General features: G+C 40.1%; 1 non-coding gene across 1 annotated transcript; it reads left to right on the top strand.

Annotated features, from left to right (window-relative positions):
- The first annotated feature begins 487 nt into the window (after window positions 1-487).
- Window positions 488-561, top strand: TRNAG-UCC. The gene has a single exon. It is a non-coding gene; the product is annotated as a tRNA-Gly (tRNA).
- The last annotated feature ends 18,361 nt before the right edge of the window (window positions 562-18,922 follow it).

Below are 18,922 nucleotides of genomic sequence, written 5' to 3'. Positions count from 1 at the left end.
CCTTTCCCTTCCCAGTTGGAAGGAAAATATATAGTAAACTTTTAATGTTCAAGGTATTCTGTTCCTTACACCTTAAAATATTCGTTTTCTTTGTCTTCAATTTCTGTACTTTTCCTACATTTTATTATACTACTGTTAAGTTTTGTCTAGAACTTAGGTCTCAGAACTGCTTTACATTTTTTCAAAATCACTGAGGATCTCAAAGAGCTAAAGCCCACATGGGTTACAATGTACCAACAGTTAGTATTCAAAATTAAAATAGAGAATTTTTAAAAACACGAGTCTGAACAAACGCACACTCTACTAGCCAACAGAGCAATGACCTCACGTGTTATGTAACCATGGAACGCTTAACTGCACACTTATGAAAAATGAAGAAAGTGAAAAAAAAAATGGGGGTTTTATCATTAAGAGTCTAGAACTTGTGGACCAGGAGACCTCTAGGGGGTCCCTGGATAGCAAATTAAATACTGCTGTTCAAGGGACTTCCCTGGTGGTCCAGTGGTTAAGATTCTGCACTTCCCCTGCAGAGGGCACAGGGTTCGATCCCTGGTCAGGGAACTAAGATCCTGCACGCCATGCCATGTGACCAAGAAACAAAACCCTGCTGCTTAAGATAAATAGCAAGCAAACAATTAGACTCATTCTTATCTTTTTCTTATCAATTTCTACTCTTCCTTTAAATGTTAAAAAAAGAACAATGTTGAACAGTTGAACTTACACTATTTGACTTCATGAATTATAGTGCCCTGATACTCCAGACCACATAGTGTTTAGATATATTAGAAGACTAAAATGAAGAGGATGATCATAAAAACTATTGGTAAATACATAAAGGAATTGGAGTGCTCATAGTGCTGGTAAGAACATAACATGACCAACAGGCAAAGAGTAGGCAGTTTCCTTAAAAAACTAAACACATACCTACCACGCAATATGGCTATTGTGCTGTTAAGTCTTTACACAAGAAAAATAAAAGCAAATGTCCACACAGAACCTTGTACATAAGCACTATGGCACTTTCAGTTGCAATATTCAAAAACTGAAAACAACCCAACACCCATCAACAAGTAAGTTGATAAGCAAATTATGGTACATGCATACAACTACATGCTACTCGGCAATAAGAATTAATGAACTATTGACATAAGCAACAACACGATTCAGTGTCGAAATAAATTTGCTTAGTGAAAGAAGCAAGTCCAAAATAGTACAATATTAAGGGACTGAAAAGACAAATCTCACACCTCAAGAAAATATTTTCAAAACACATTTTAGATAAAATATTTGCATATAAAATACACAGAAATTTTTTAAACTCAATAATAAGGAAAAATACAACTCCACTAAAAAGTAGGCAAAAGATATGAACAAATACCTCACAAAAGAAGATATACAGGCAGAAAATGAGCATATGAAAGGAAGATAGAAAGTAAAAGTATTAGTTGCTCAGGCATGTCTGACTCTGCGACCCCATGGACTGTAGTCTACCAGGCTCCTCAGTGGGATGCTTCAGGCAAAAATACTGTAGTGGGTTGCCATTCCCTTCTCCAGGAGATCTTCCTAACCCCAGGAGTGAACCTGGGTCTCCTGTGTTCCAGGCAGAATCTTTACTTTCTGAGCCACCGGAAAGCTTGACCAACATCATATGTTATTAGGGAAAAACAAATTAAAATAAGATTACCACTATATATTTATTAGAGGGCCAAAATCCAAAACACTGACACCATTAAATACTGGAGAAGACGTGGAGAAACAGGAACTCCTACTCATTGTTGATGGGAATGCAGAATGGCACAGTCTGTCTGGAAGACAAAACCACACATACACTTAACCATATGATCCAACAATTAGGCTTCTTGGCATTTACCCAAAGGAAACGAAAGCATATGTCTACATAAACATCTATATAAACATGGTGTTTATATCAGCTTTATTCATAACTGATGAAACTTGGAAGCAATCAAGATGATTTTCAGTAGGTGAATGAATAATCAAACTGTGGTACATCTATACATAGAAATAAAAAGAAATGAGCTATCAAGCCATGAAAAGACATGGAGGAAACTTAAATGCATAATTCTAAGTGAAAGAAACCAATCTGAAGAGCCTACAAACCATGTAATTCCAAATAGGGGACCTTCTGGAAAAGGCAGAACCATGAGGACAGTAAAAAGATAAATGATTGCCAGGGAGAAGGCAGGAAAGGAAGGAGGTGGGGTGCAGGGTTTTTTGTTTGTTGTTTTTTTTTTAGGGCAGTAAAACTGTGATTCTAAAGGGACCTCAGCTCCTTGCTCTGTGAGAACCTAGAGGGTGGCAGGGAGGTCCAAGAGGGAGGGGATACATGTGTACATATAGCTGATTCACTTAGCTGATTCAGCTACTTGTACAGCAGAAACTAACACAACACTGAAAAGTAATTATACTTCCCCCACAAAAAAAAACTGATTCTAAATGATGCTATTGCAATGGTGGATGTGCCTATGCTTAGTTGCTCAGTAGTGTCCAACTCTTTGAGACCCCATAGACTATCCTGCCAGGTTCCTCTGTCCATGGAGATTCTCCAGGCAAGAATACTGGAGTGCATTGCCTTGCTCTCTTCCAGGGGATCTTCCCAACCCAGGGACTGAGCCCAGATCTCCCACACTGCAGGCAGATTCTTTACTGTCTGAGCCACCGGGGAAGCCCAATGGTGGATACATGTCACTACGGGTCCATATGGATTTTGTTAAGATCCATATGATGCACTGCATAAATACTGAGCCGTAATGCAAACTATGAAACTTAATTGATAATCAAATCTTAATATCTGCTCACTCCCTGGAGCAAATGTACCACAATAATGCTTGATGACAAAAATACTGGAAACTGGGTGAGGCTGGGTGGGTGGACAGGTGGGGAAATCTTTATACTTTTTGCCCAATTTTCTCTATAAACAGAAAACTGCTCAAAAAGCCTATGGATTTTTTTAAAGTACACATTCTACGATTACATTTATATAAAATTCTAGAACATCAAAATACCTTATATGACAGCACAGGATCAATGGTTACAAAAGATGAGGAGGGGGAGAAGTCAGTTCAGTCACTCAGTCAGGTCTGCCTGTTTGTGAACCCATGGACTGCAGCACGCCAGGCCTCCCTGTCCATCACCAACTCCTGGAGGTTACTCAAACTCAGGTCCATTGAGTTGGTGATGCCATCCATCTCATCCTCTGTCATCCCCTTCTCCTCCCACCCTCAATCTTTCCCAGCATCAGGGTCTTTTCAAATCAATCAGTTCTTCATATTAGGTGGTCAAAGTATTGGAGATTCAGCTTCAGTAGCAGTCTTTCCAATGAATATTCAGGAGTGATTTCCTTTAGGATTGACTGGTTGGATCTTCTTGCAGTCCAAGGGACTCTCAAGAGTCTTTTCCAACACCACAGATCAAAAGCATCAATTCTTCAGCTCTCAGTCTTCTTTATGGTTCAACTCTCACATCCATACATGACTAATGGAAAAACAATAGCTTTGACTAGACAGACCTTTGTTGACAAAGTACTGTATTTGCTTTTTTTTTTTAATTTTATTTTATTTTTAAACCTCAAACACTGTATTAGTTTTGCCAAACATCAAAACGAATCCACCACAGGTATACATGTGCTCCCCATCCTGAACCCTCCTCCCTCCTCCCTCCCCATACCCTCCCTCTAGGTCATCCCAGTGCACCAGCCCCAAGCATCCAGTATTGTGCATTGAACCTGGACTGGCAACTCGTTTCATACATGATATTACACATGTTTCAGTGCCATTCTCCCAAATCTTCCCACCCTCTCCCTCTCCCACAGAGTCCATAAGACTGTTCTATAGATCAGTGTCTCTTTTGCTGTCTCGTACACAGGGTTATTGTTACCATCTTTCTAAATTCCATATATATGTGTTAGTATACTGTATTGGTGTTTTTCTTTCTGGCTTACTTCACTCTGTATAATAGGCTCCAGTTTCATCCACCTCATTAGAACTGATTCAAATGTGTTCTTTTTAATGGCTGAGTAGTACTCCATTGTGTATATTTACCACAGCTTTCTTATCCATTCATCTGCTGATGGACATCTAGGTTGCTTCCATGTCCTGGCTATTATAAACAGTGCTGTGATGAACATTGGGGTACACGTGTCTCTTTCCCTTCTGGTTTCCTCAGTGTGTATGCCCAGCAGTGGGATTGCTGGATCATGAGGCAGTTCTATTTCCAGTTTTTTAAGGAATCTCCACACTGTTCTCCATAGTGGCTGTACTAGTTTGCATTCCCACCAACAATGTAAGAGGGTTCCTTTTTCTCCACACCCTCTCCAGCATTTATTGCTTGTAGACTTTTGGATCACAGCCATTCTGACTGGCATGAAATGGTACCTCATAGTGGTTTGATTTGCATTTCTCTGATAACGAGTGATGTTGAGCATCTTTTCATGTGTTTGTTAGCCATCTGTATGTCTTCTTTGGAGAGATGTCTATTTAGTTCTTTGGCCCATTTTTTGATTGGGTCATTTATTTTTGCTGGAGTTGAGCTGTAGGAGTTGCTTGTATATTTTTGAGATTAGTTGTTTGTCAGTTGCTTCATTTGCTATTATTTTCTCCCATTCTGAAGGCTGCCTTTTCACCTTGCTAATAGTTTCCTTTGATGTGCAGAAGCTTTTAAGGTTAATTAGGTTCCATTTGTTTATTTTTGCTTTTATTTCCAATATTCTGGGAGGTGGGTCATAGAGGATCCTGCTGTGATGTATGTCGGAGAGTGTTTTGCCTATGTTCTCCTCTAGGAGTTTTATAGTTTCTGTTCTTACGTTGCGATCTTTAATCCATTTTGAGTTTATTTTTGTGTATGGTGTTAGAAAGTGTTCTAGTTTCATTCTTTTACAAGTGGTTGACCAGTTTTCCCAGCACCACTTGTTAAAGAGATTGTCTTTAATCCATTGTATATTCTTGCCTCCTTTGTCAAAGATAAGGTGTCCTTATGTGCGTGGATTTATCTCTGGGCTTTCTTTTTTGTTCCATTGATCTATATTTCTGTCTTTGTGCCAGTACCATACTGTCTTGAGAACTGTGGCTTTGTAGTAGAGCCTGAAGTCAGGTAGGTTGATTCATCCAGTTCCATTCTTCTTTCTCAAGATCGCTTTGGCTATTCGAGGTTTTTTGTATTTCCATACAAATTGTGAAATTATTTGTTCTAGCTTTGTGAAGAATACCGTTGGTAGCTTGATAGGGATTGGATTGAATCTATAAATTGCTTTGGGTAGTATACTCATTTTCACTATATTGATTCTTCCGATCCATGAACACGGTATATTTCTCCATCTATTAGTGTCCTCTTTGATTTCTTTCACCAGTGTTTTATAGTTTTCTATATATAGGTCTTTAGTTTCTTTAGGTAGATATATTCCTAAGTATTTTATTCTTTCCGTTGCAATGGTGAATGGAATTGTTTCCTTAATTTCTCTTTCTGTTTTCTCATTATTAGTGTATAGGAATGCAAGTGATTTCTGGGTGTTGATTTTATATCCTGCAACTTTACTATAATCATTGATTAGTTCTAGTAATTTTCTGGTGGAGTCTTTAGGGTTTTCTATGTAGAGGATCATGTCATCTGCAAATAGTGAGAGTTTTACTTCTTCTTTTCCAATTTGGATTCATTTTATTTCTTTTTCTGCTCTGATTGCTGTGGCCAAAACTTCCAAAACTATGTTGAATAGTAATGGTGAAAGTGGGCACCCTTGTCTTGTTCCTGACTTTAGAGGAAATGCTTTCAATTTTTTCACCATTGAGGATAATGTTTGCTGTGGGTTTGTCATTTATAGTTTTTATTATGTTGAGGTATGTTCCTTCTATTCCTGCTTTCTGGAGAGTTTTTATCATAAATGGATGTTGAATTTTGTCAAAGGCTTTCTCTGCATCTATTGAGATAATCATATGGTTTTTATTTTTCAACTTGTTAATGTGGTGTATTACATTGATTGATTTGCGCATATTGAAGAATCCTTGCATCCCTGGGATAAAGCCCACTTGGTCATGGTGTATGATCTTTTTAATGTGTTGTTGGATTCTGATTGCTAGAATTTTGTTAAGGATTTTTGCATCTACGTTCATCAGTGATATTGGCCTGTAGTTTTCTTTTTTTGTGGGATCTTTGTCAGGTTTTGGTATTAGGGTGATGGTGGCCTCATAGAATGAGTTTGGAAGTTTACCTTCCTCTGCAATTTTCTGGAAGATTTTGAGCAGGACAGGTGTTAGCTCCTCTCTAAATTTTTGGTAGAATTCAGCTGTGAAGCCGTCTGGACCTGGGCTTTTGTTTGCTGGAAGATTTTTGATTATAGTTTCAATTTACATGCTTGTGATGGGTCTGTTAAGATTTTCTATTTCTTCCTGGTCCAGTTTTGGAAAGTTGTACTTTTCTAAGAATTTGTCCATTTCTTCCACGTTGTCCATTTTATTGGCATATAATTGTTGATAGTAGTCTCTTATGATCCTTTGTATTTCTGTGTTGTCTGTTGTGATCTCTCCATTTTCATTTCTGATTTTATTGATTTGATTTTTCTCCCTTTGTTTCTTGATGAGTCTGGCTAATGGTGTGTCAATTTTATTTATCCTTTCAAAGAACCAGCTTTTGGCTTTGTTGATTTTTGCTACGGTCTCTTTTGTTTCTTTTGCATTTATTTCTGCTCTAATTTTTACGATTTCTTTCCTTCTACTAACCCTGGGGTTCTTCATTTCTTCCTTTTCTAGTTGCTTTAGGTGTAGAGTTAGGTTATTTATTTGACTTTTTTCTTGTTTCTTGAGGTATGCCTGTATTGCTATGAACTTTCCCCTTAGGACTGCTTTTACAGTGTCCCACAGGTTTTGGGTTGTTGTGTTTTCATTTTCATTCGTTTCTATGCAAATTTTGATTTCTTTTTTGATTTCTTCTGTGATTTGTTGGTTATTCAGTAGTGTGTTGTTCAGACTCCATATGCTGGAATTTTTAATAGTTTTTCTCTTGTAATTGAGATCTAATCTTACTGCATTGTGGTCAGAAAAGATACTTGGAATGATTTCTATTTTTTTGAATTTACCAAGGCTAGATTTATGTCCCAGGATGTGATCTATCCTGGAGAAGGTTCCATGTGTGCTTGAGAAAAAGGTGAAGTTCATTGTTTTGGGATGAAATGTCCTATAGATATCAATTAGGTCTAACTGGTCTATTGTATCATTTAAAGTTTGTGTTTCTTTGTTAATTTTCTGTTTAGTTGATCTATCCATAGGTGTGAGTGGGGTATTAAAGTCTCCCACTATTATTGTGTTATTGTTAATTTCTCCTTTCATAGTTGTTAGCATTTGTCTTACATATTGTGGTGCTCCCGTGTTGGGTGCATATATATTTATAATTGTTATATCTTCTTCTTGGATTGATCCTTTGATCATTATGTAGTGATCGTCTTTGTCTCTTTTCACAGCCTTTGTTTTAAAGTCTATTTTATCTGATATGAGTATCGCTACTCCTGCTTTCTTTTGGTCCCTATTTGCATGGAAAATCTTTTTCCAGCCCTTCACTTTCAGTCTGTATGTGTCCCCTGTTTTGAGGTGGGTCTCTTGTAGACAACATATGTAGGGATCTTGTTTTTATATCCATTCAGCCAGTCTTTGTCTTTTGGTTGGGGCATTCAACCCATTTACGTTTAAGGTAATTACTGATAAGTATGATCCCATTGCCATTTACTTTATTGTTTTGGGTTCGAATTTATATACCGTTTTGTGTTTCCTGTCTAGAGAATATCCTTTAGTATTTGTTGGAGAGCTGGTTTGGTGGTGCAGAATTCTCTCAGCTTTTGCTTGTCTGAAAAGCTTTTGATTTCTCCTTCATATTTGAATGAGATCCTTGCTGGGTACAATAATCTGGGCTGTAGGTTATTTTCTTTCATCATTTTAAGTATGTCTTGCCATTCCCTCCTGGCTTGAAGTGTTTCTATTGAAAGATCAGCTGTTATCCTTATGGGAATTCCCTTGTGTGTTATTTGTTGTTTTCCCCTTACTGCTTTTAATATTTGTTCTTTGTGTTTGATCTTTGTTAATTTGATTAATATGTGTCTTGGGGTGTTTTGCCTTGGGTTTATCCTGTTTGGGACTCTCTGGGTTTCTTGGACTTGGGTGATTATTTCCTTCCCCATTTTAGGGAAGTTTTCAACTATTATCTCCTCAAGTATTTTCTCATGGTCTTTCTTTTTGTCTTCTTCTTCTGGGACCCCTATGATTCGAATGTTGTAGCGTTTAATATTGTCCTGGAGGTCTCTGAGATTAACCTCATTTCTTTTAATTCGTTTTTCTTTTATCCTCTCTGATTCATTTATTTCTACCATTCTATCTTCTAATTCACTAACCCTATCTTCTGCCTCTGTTATTCTACTATTTGTTGCCTCCAGAGTGTTTTTAATTTCATTTATTGCATTATTCATTATATATTTACTCTTTTTTTATTTCTTCTAGGTCCTTGTTAAACCTTTCTTGCATCTTCTCAATCCTTGTCTCCAGGCTATTTATCTGTGATTCCATTTTGATTTCAAGATTTTGGATCAATTTCACTATCATTATTCGGAATTCTTTATCAGGTAGATTCCCTATCTCTTCCTCTTTTGTTTGGTTTGGTGGGCATTTATCCTGTTTCTTTATCTGCTGGCTATTCCTCTGTCTCTTCATCTTGTTTAAATTGCTGATTTTGGGGTGTCCTTTCTGTATTCTGGCAGTTTGTGGAGTTCTCTTTATTGTGGCATTTCCTCACTGTGTGTGGGTTTGTACAGGTGGTTTGTCAAGGTTTCCTGGTTAGGGAAGCTTGTGTCGGTTTTCTGGTGGGTGGAGCTGGATTTTTCTCTCTGGAGTGCAATGAAGTGTCCAGTAATGAGTTATGAGATGTCTATGGCTTTGGGGTGACTTTGGGCAGCCTGTATATTGGAGCTCAGGGCTGTGTTCCCTTGTTGCTGGAGAATTTACTTGGTATGTCTTGCCCTGGAACTTGCTGGCCCTTGTGTGGTGCTTGGTTTCAGTGTCGGTATGGAGGCGTTTGATGAGCTCCTGTCAATTAATGTTCCTTGGAGTCAGGAGTTCCCTGGAGTCAGGGTTTGGACTTAAGCCTCCTGCTTCCAGTTATTGGTCTTATTTTTACAGTAGTTTCAAAACTTCTCCTTCTATACAGCACCATTAATAAAACATCTACGTTAAAGATGAAAAGTTTCTCTACCATGAGGGTCACCCAGAGAGGTTCACAGCATTACATGGAGAAGAGAAGAGGGAGGGCTGTCTAGGTTGGTCTTAGTTTTTCTTCCAAGGATCAAGCATCTTTTAATTTCATGGCTACAGAAACTATCTGTAGGGATTTTGGAACCCACAAAAAACAATGTCTGTCACTTTTTCCACTGTTTCCCATCTATTTTGCATGAAGTGATGGGACCAGATGCCATGATCTTAGTTTTCTGAATGTTGAGTTTTAAGCCAACATTTTTCACTCTCCACTTTCACTATATTCAAGAGGCTTCTTAGTTCTTCTTCACTTTCTGCCATAAGTATGGTGTCATCTGCATATCTGAGGTTATTGATATTTCTCCTGGCAATCTTGATTCCAGCTTATGCTTCATCAGGCCAGCATTTCTCATGATGTACTCTGAATAAAAGTTAAATAAGCAGGGTGACAATACACAGCCTTGTTGTACTCCTTTTCCTATTTGGAACCAGTCTGTTGTTCCATGTCCAGTTCTAACTGTTGCTTCCTGACCTGCATATAGATTTCTTAGAAGGCAGGTCAGATGGTATTCCCATTCCTTTCAGAATTTTCCACAGTTTATTGTGATCCACACAGTCAAAGGCTTTGGCATAGTCAATAAAGCAGAAGTAGATGTTTTTCTGGAACTCTCTTGCTTTTTTGATGATCCAACAGATGTTGGAAATTTGATCTCTGGTTCCTCTGCCTTTTCTAAAACCATCTTGAGCATCTGGAAGTTCAAGGTTCATGTATTGCTGAAGCCTGGCTTGGAGAATTTGGAGCATTACTTTGCTAGTGTGTAAGATGAGTGCAAGTTTGCGGTAGTGTGAGCATTCTTTGGCATTGCCTTTCTTTGGGATTGGAATGAAAACTGACCTTTTCCAGTCCTGTGGCCACTGCTGAGTTTTCCATATTTGCTGGCATATTGAGTGCAGCACTTTCACAGCATCATCTTTTCGGATTTGAAATAGCTCAGCTGGAAATCCATCACCTTTGTTCATAGTGATGCTTCCTAAGGCCTACTTGACTTCACATTCCAGGATGTCTGACTCTAGGTGAGTGATCACACCATCGTGATTATCTGGGTCATGAAGATCTTTTTTGTACAGTTCTCTGTGTATTCTTCCACCTCTTCTTAATATCTTCTGCTTCTGTTAGGTCTATACCATTTCTGGTTTTTACTGTGCTCATCCTTGCATGAAAATTTCCCTTGGTATCTCTAATTTTCTTGAAGAGATCTCTAGTCTTTTCTATTCTATTGTTTTCCTCTATTTTTTTTTTTGCACTGATCAGTGAAGAAGGCATTTTTATCTCTCCTTGTTATTCTTTGGCAATCTGCATTCAAATGGGTGTATCTTTCCTTTTCTCCTTTGCCTTTTGCTTCTCTTCTTTTCATAGCTATTTGTAAGGCCTCCTCAGACAGCCGTTTTGCCTTTTTGCATTTCTTTTTCTTTGGGATGGTCTTGATCATTGCTTCCTGTACAATGTCAGGAACCTCCATCCATAGTTCTTCGGGCACTTTATCTATCAAATATAATCCCTTTTATCTATTTGCCACTTCTACTGTATAATCATAAGGGATTTGATTTAGGTCATATCTGAATGGTCTAGTGGTTTTCCCTACTTTCTTCAATTTAAGTCTGAATTTGGCAATAAGGTGTTCATGATCTGAGCCACAGTCAGCTCCCGGTCTTGCTTTTCTGACTGTATAGAGCTTCTCCATCTTTGGTCTGCAAAGAATATAATCAATCTGATGTTTGTATTGACCATCTGGTGACATCGATATATAGAGTCTTCTCTTGTGTGGTTGGAAGAGGGTTGCTATGACCAGTGTGGTCTCTTGGCAAAACTGTATTAGCCTTTGCCCTGCTTCATTCTGTACTCCAAGGCCATATTCGCCTGTTACTCCAGGTATCTCTTGACTTCCTAGTTTTGCATTTCAGTCCCCTATAATGAAAATGTTATCTTTTTGGGGTGTTAGTTCTAGAAAGTCTTGTAGGTCTTCATAGAACCATTCAACTTCAGCTTCTTCAGCATTAGTGGTCAGGGCACAGACTTCAATTTCTGTGATATTCAGTGGTTTGCCTTGGAAACGAACAGAGATCATTTGTCGTTTTTGAGACTGCATCCAAGTACTGCATTTCGGAGTCTTCTGTTGCCTGTGATGGCTACTCCATTTCTTCTATGGATTCCTGCCCACAGTAGTAGATATAATGGTCATCTGAGTTAAATTCACCCATTCCAGTCCATTTTAGTTTGTTGGTTCCTAAACTGTCAATGTTTAGTCTTGCCATCTCCTGTTTGACCACTTCCAATTTGCCTCAATTCATGGACCTAACATTCGAAGTTGCTACTCAATATTGTTCAGGGAAATTTTCAAGAGTAACAGGCACATTTATTATTCTGATTGTGATGATGATTTATTGGGGGTATACATATAACCAGGTGTATTAGATTTTATGCTCTACATATGCATGGCTTATTCATGTTGATTTGCATTTCTAACCATTTCCTAGATGTATGAGTGAAGAAAGAAGGCTTTGATCTCTAAGGTCCCCATTAACCTCAAGGACCTTGCTTCCGCATTACCCATTTTTAGTCCCATAAGGATTATTTCTAACTTGATGTTCTGAAAAGTAGCTTGGGCAGCACCTTATAGAGCAGAACCTCAGATCGTCCTCCAGTGGTCTGAACATAGTGATTGGGACCTACAACCTTTGGTTGGCTAATAACACTCTATTCAGTACACCAAAGTTAAATGATCAGCCATCTGAATTCTAATCATTTGTGATTTCAACTACCCAAGAACTACTGTGTCCCTAACTAAATTCCTCAATCAATGCAAATCAGGCCTTTTTAAGTCAAGTCTGAAGACAAAGATAACTTTATAAAATAATACATGTGTATTAAACAAACATATCACCAGTCCAGCAAACAATAGGAAGTTCAGTCCAAGAGTATTTCACAGCATTTGCTATTTTAATGTGATTTTAAATTTAGGTACAAAAATTCAATTATATGGAATTCATAACAGCATTTATATTCTGATTTCATGGAGCTGTTTTATTTGGCATAAACAATTTATTGGAATCAATTATCAATGAAAACACAAAGTTCCTTTCATGACCACCGAATTGATGCATTAAAAAAAAAAAAATAATGATTTCAGCAGCCAGTTTTAGCACTCTGAGAACTACATGCTCAAATTCTAATGAGATTCTAACTCATCCATTCCACTTTTAAATTTGTTTCAATTAAATACCACAAAGGTGAGATAGATAGTGTCTGGAAGGGGCCTTCATGAGCAGAAGCCCAGATTATATCCAGAGCTGGTCCTGTGAATGTATTATTGACCTCATCTCCTCAAGAGAGAGGCAGGGTTTTCTGTCAGACAACTCTGTTCCTAGTTTTCCACATCATATAGTTCAGATTTAATCTGCATAGCAGGGCCCCCAGTGCCACCCCAGGGCTGCTAACTGACTGGGTTCAGACGACCTGTGTTCCACAGACAGGCTGCGTGGCACACACACAGTGAAGAGATCAGAAGAATGTCAGGAACCCAGGTGCTTGTCTACACTTACCCTTTGGAACTAGTTTCACTTTACTGTCAAACAAAGATGATAATCTGGCCTGAAGTCACTTTTGGGGTGTCATATTCTGACTTTCTTAGAAATAAACATTTAAAAACAGTTACTGTGATAAACCATAATGGAAACCATAGACACCCATGACCTACTAGCTGTAGCGTTCTTTCAGCAAGCCTAGCAGCCACTTGCAATGGACTTGAGTCCACATAAAGCTTGAAACTTACATGACACCTGCCCCAAAGTATGAATTATAGCTCTCAAAAGCTTTCACTACTGGTATAAGCTGGGCTGTGCAGAGTAAGATAGTTCTGGTCAAAGTCAGAACTTGAACCTAGACTATGACAGTTAGTAGAGAACTACAGGAGGAATCCTGTGATAAGATAAAGCTATTCACCTTAGTCTGGCAAAAGTAGAGGTGACAAAGTGGGAGGGAGATAGGATGATATCAAGAATAAAGTTTAAAAATCTACAAACCATAAATGCTGGAGAGGCTGTGGAGAAAAGGGAACACTTTTGCACTGTTGGTGGAATGTAAATTAACACAGCCACTATGGAGAACAGTATGGAGGCTCCTTAAAAACTAAAAATAGCAATACCACATGATCTAGCAATCCCACTCCTGGGCGTATACCCTAAGAAAACCATAATTCAAAAAGAAACATATACCCTAATATTCATAGCAGCACTACAATAGCCAGGACATGGAAACACCCTTCATCTGTCCAGTGGAAGATGAAGGGATAAGGAAGATGTGGTACATACATACAATGGAATATTACTCAGCCATAAAAAGGAACAAAACTGGGTCTTTTGAAATGATGTGCATGTACCTAGAGTCTGTCAGAGTGAAGTAAGTCAGAAAGAAAAAAAAAAATATTGCATATAAATGTATATATACTATCTGGAAAAATAGAACAGATGAACCCATTTGCAGAGCAGACATAGAAAGTGGACATGTGGACACGGAGGGAGGAAGGGGAGGGTAAGATGAACTGGGAGAGTAGGATTGTCATATATACACTATCATGTAAAATATATAGGGAGTTCTGCAGTATAGCATAGCACAGAGAGCTCAGCTTGGTGCTTTGTGATGACCTAGAGAGGTGGGATGGGGGGAAGGGAGGCTCAAGAGGGAGGGAGTATGTGTGTACATATAGCTGATTCACTTTATTGTACAGCAGAAACTAATATAACATGGTAAAGCAACTATACTGCAATTAAAAAAGAATAAAATTGAGATTGCCGCTGCTGCTGCTGCTAAGTCACTTCAGTCATGTCCAACTCTGTGCGACCTCATAGACGGCAGCCCACCAGGCTCCTCTGTCCCTGGGATTCTCCAAGCAAGAACACTAGAGTGGGTTGCCATTTCCTTCTCCAATGCATGAAAGTAAAAAGTGAAAGTGAATTTTTTCAGTCGTGTGTGACTCTTAGCGACCCCATGGACTGCAGCCCACCAGGCTCCTCTGTCCATGGAATTTCCCAAGCAAGAGTACTGGAGTGGGGTGCCACTGCCTTCTCCTAAATTTGAGATTAGGGGCAAAGAATTCAAAGGAAACAGAGGGAGTCTGAGGTAGAAAGTACAGTCTGTATATGAAAGAAGGCATCAGATGGTTACTCAAAGTGATGTGATTTACCTGGATCCGAGCTTTAGTTTCCAGTGAAGCTGGCATTAGAAAAACATTTCCTTTACACATTATACTGAGTTCTTTCATGGTTATTGTTGGGCTGATGGCCCAGGGAAAGAGGGGAGTTTCCTATTTATATTTCAAAGACTATCATTTAGGGGTTTCAGCGAGGAAAAGAACAGGATGTGATGCTTTTGACTGAAATTAATTTGCAATAAAACTCCATGTCTCTCAGTTCTGCTTAAAATGCTCACTCACAACTCCTGCTTCTGATGAAGTCCAGTTCAGTTCAGTCGCTCAGTCGTGTCCGACTCTTTGCGACCCATGAATTGCAGCACGCCAGGCCTCCCTGTCCATCACCAACTCCCAGAGTTCACTCAGACTCACATCCATCGAGTCAGTGATGCCATCCAGCCATCTCATCCTCTGTCGTCCCCTTCTCCTCCTGCCCCCAATCCCTCCCAGCATCAGAGTCTTTTCCAATGAGTCAACGAAGTCCAGTGAAGCACAAAACTCCCAGGGAGAACTAGCAAAGGCAGATAACTAAACAAAACATCTGGATGAAGTTAGTGGGACCTGCCAAAGAAAGCAGGACCACAGAGGCCAAGAAAAGAGAAAGCAGGTTCCTTAAGCCAAGCCCAGCACTATGCATACCACTTTCCCAGGTCACTTTCATTCCTGGAACAGAAGGAGATGCTAAGAAGCCTGGCAAATACCAACCCTGACCCGGCAGAGGAGCCAGCAGGGCTCTGCCACTCATGGTGCTGCTGAAACAAAAATGGCATGAGGAGCTGACAAATGAGAAGATGCTGAGGGGCCAAGTATCTAAACAGAAGTGATTTCAACATTCAGAACAAGTTTTGACTTGAGATATGTATTGGTTCTTAAGTTACACTGGACAAAACACTAAGAAGCCACTTCAGTTCAGTTCAGTCACTCAGTTGTGTCCAACTCTTTGCAACCCCATGAATTGCAGCACTCTAGGCCTCCCTGTCCATCACCAACTCCCAGAGTTCACCCAGACTCACGTCCATCGAGTCAGTGATGCCATCCAGCCATCTCATCCTCTGTCGTCCCCTTTTCCTCCTGCCCTTGATCCCTCCCAGCATCAGGGTCTTTTCCAATGAGTCAGCTCTTCGCAGGAGGTAGCCAAAGTACTGGGGTTTCAGCTTTAGCATCATTCCTTCCAAGGAAATCCCAGGGCTGATCTCCTTCAGAATGGACTGGTTGGATCTCCTCGCAGTCCAAGGGACTCTCAAGAGTCTTCTCCAACACCACAGTTCAAAAGCATTAATTCTTCGGCACTCAGCTTTCTTCACAGTCCAACTCTCACATCCATACATGACCACTGGGAAAACCATAGCCTTGACTAGATGGATCTTTGTTGGCAAAGTAATGTCTCTGCTTTTGAATATGCTATCTATATTGGTCATAACTTTCTTTCCAAGGAGTAAGCGTCTTTTAATTTCATGGCTGCAGTCACCATCTGCGGTGATTTTGAAAATCATAAAAATTTTCAAAATCAGAAAAATAAAGTCTGACACTGTTTGCGCTGTTTCCCCATCTATTTCCCATGAAGTGATGGGACTATATGCCATATTCTTCATTTTCTGAATGTTGAGCTTTAAGCCAACTTTTCCACTCTCCTTTTTCACCTTCATCAAGAGGCTTTTTAGTTCCTCTTCACTTTCTGCCACAAGGGTGGTGTCATCTGCATATCTGAGGTTATTGATATTTCTCCCAGCAATCTTGATTCCAGCTTGTGCTTCTTCAAGCCCAGCATTTCTCATGATATACTCTGCATAGAAGTTAAATAAGCAGGGTGACAATATACAGCCTTGACGTACTCCTTTTCCTATTTGGAACCAGTCTGTTGTTCCATGTCCAGTTCTAACTGCTGCTTCCTGACCTGCATATAGGTTTCTCAAGAGGCAGGTCAGGTGGTCTGGTATTCCCATCACTTTCAGAATTTTCCACAGTTTATTGTGATCCACACAGTCAAAGGCTTTGGCATAGTCAATAAAGCAGAAATAGATATTTTTCTGGAACTCTCTTGCTTTTTCAATGATCCAGCAGATGTTGGCAATTTGATCTCTGGTTCCTCTGCCTTTTCTAAAACAGCTTGAACACGAGGAAGTTCATGGTTCACGTATTGCTGAAGCCTGGCTTGGAGAATTTTGAGCGTTACTTTACTAGCATGTGAGATGAGTGCAACTGTGCTGTAGTTTGAGCATTGGCATTGCCTTGGGATTGGAATGAAAACTGACTTTTCCAGTCCTGTGGCCGCTGCTGAGTTTTCCAAATTTGCTGGCATATTGAGTGCAGCACTTTCACAGCATCATCTTTCAGGATTTGAAAGAGCTCCACTGGAATTCCATCACCTCCACTACTTTGTTCATAGTGATTCTTTCTAAGGCCCACTTGACTTCACATTCCAGGATGTCTGGCTCTAGATGAGTGATTACACCATCGTGATTATCTGGGTCGTGAAGATCTTTTTGTATAGTTCTTCTGTGTATTCTTGCCACCTCTTCTTAATATCTTCTGCTTCTGTTAGGTCCATACCATTTCTGTGCTTTATCGAGCCCATCTTTGCATGAAATGTTCCCTTGGTATCTCTAATTTTTTTGAAGAGATCTCTAGTCGTCTCATTCAGTGCAGGCAGCTGCGACGGCACACAAGCGCGGCCAAAGGAGCTACCCCACGTCCGAGGTCAGGGGCGGCAGCCCAGAGTAGCTACTCCGCATCCGAGGTCCGGGGTGGCGGCCGGGAGGAGCTACCCAACGCCCGAGTGCAGGGGCGGCAGCCTGGAGGAGCAACCACATGTCCAAGGAGCGGTGGCTGCGCAGGTGCAGGAGGGCCTAGAGGAGCTATTCCACGTTCAAGGTCAGGAGGGGCAGCCGTGAGGAGATACCTCTCATCCAAGGTAAGGAGCAGCAGCTGTGCTTTGCTGGAGCGGCCGTGAAGAGATACCTCACATCCAAGGTAAAAGAAACCCAAGTAAGACAGAAGGTGTTGCAAGAGGGCATCAGAGGGCAGACACACTGAAACCATAATCACAGAAAACTAGTCAATCTAATCACACTATGACCACAGCCTTGTCTAACTCAATGAAACTAAGCCATGCCCTGTGGGGCCACCCAAGATGGGCGGGTCATGGTGGAGAGGTCTGACAGAATGTAGTCTACTGGAGAAGGGAATGGCAAACCACTTCAGTATTCTTGCCTTGAGAACCCCATCAACAGTATGAAAAGGCAAAATGATAGGATACTGAAAGAGGAACTCCCCAGGTTGTTAGGTGCCCAATATGCTACTGGAGATCAGTGAAGAAATAACTCTAGAAAGAATGAAGGGATGGAGCCAAAGCCAAAACAATACCCAGCTGTGGATGTGACTGGTGATAGAAGCAAGGTCCAATGCTGTAAAAAGCAATATTGCAAAGGAACCTGGAATGTCAGATCCATGAATCAAGGCAAATTGGAAGTGGTCAAACAAGAGATGGCAAGAGTGAATGTGGACATTCTAGGAATCAGCGAACTAAAATGGACTGGAATGGGTGAATTTAACTCAGGTGACCATTATATCTACTACTGTGGGCAGAAATCCCTCAGAAGAAATGGAGTGGCCATCATGGTCAACAAAAGAGTCCGAAATGCAGTACTTGGATGCAATCTCAAAAACAACAGAATGATCTCTGTTCGTTTCCAAGGCAAACCATTCAATATCACAGTAATCCAAGTCTATGCCCCAACCAGTAACGCTGAAGAAGCTGAAGTTGCACGGTTCTATGAAGACCTACAAGACCTTTTAGAACCAACACCCAAAAGAGATGTCCTTTTCACTATAGGGGACTGGAATGCAAAAGTAGGAAGTCAAGAAACACCTGAAGTAACAGGCAAATTTGGCCTTGGAATACAGAATGAAGCAGGGCAAAGACTAATAGAGTTTTGCCAAGGGAATGCACTGGTCATAGAAAACACCCTCTTCCAACAACACAAGAGAAGACTCTATACATGGACATCACCAGATGGTCAACACCGAAATCAGATTGATTATATTTTTTGCAGCCAAAGATGGAGAAGCTCTACACAGTTAACAAAAACAAGACCAGGAGCTGACTGTGGCTCAGATCATAAACTCTTTATTGCCAAATTCAGACTGAAATCGAAGAAAGCAGGGAAAACCACTAGACCATTCAGGTATGACCTAAATCAAATCCCTTATGATTATACTGTGGAAGTGAGAAATAGATTGATTTAAGGGCCTAGATCTGATAGATAGAGTGCCTGATGAACTATGGATGGAGGTTCGTGACATTGTACAGGAGACAGGGATCAAGACCATCCCCATGGAAAAGAAATGCAAAAAAGCAAAATGGCTGTCTGAGGAAATAGCTGTGAAAAGAAGAGAAGCGAAAAGCAAAGGAGAAAAGGAAAGATATAAGCATCTGAATGC

Source organism: Bubalus bubalis, chromosome 21 (genome assembly GCF_019923935.1).
Source record: "Bubalus bubalis isolate 160015118507 breed Murrah chromosome 21, NDDB_SH_1, whole genome shotgun sequence".
Taxonomy (NCBI): Eukaryota; Metazoa; Chordata; class Mammalia; order Artiodactyla; family Bovidae; genus Bubalus; species Bubalus bubalis.
The sequence above is the reverse complement of the archived record's forward strand: the minus strand, read 5'-3'. Positions and strand labels throughout refer to the sequence as shown.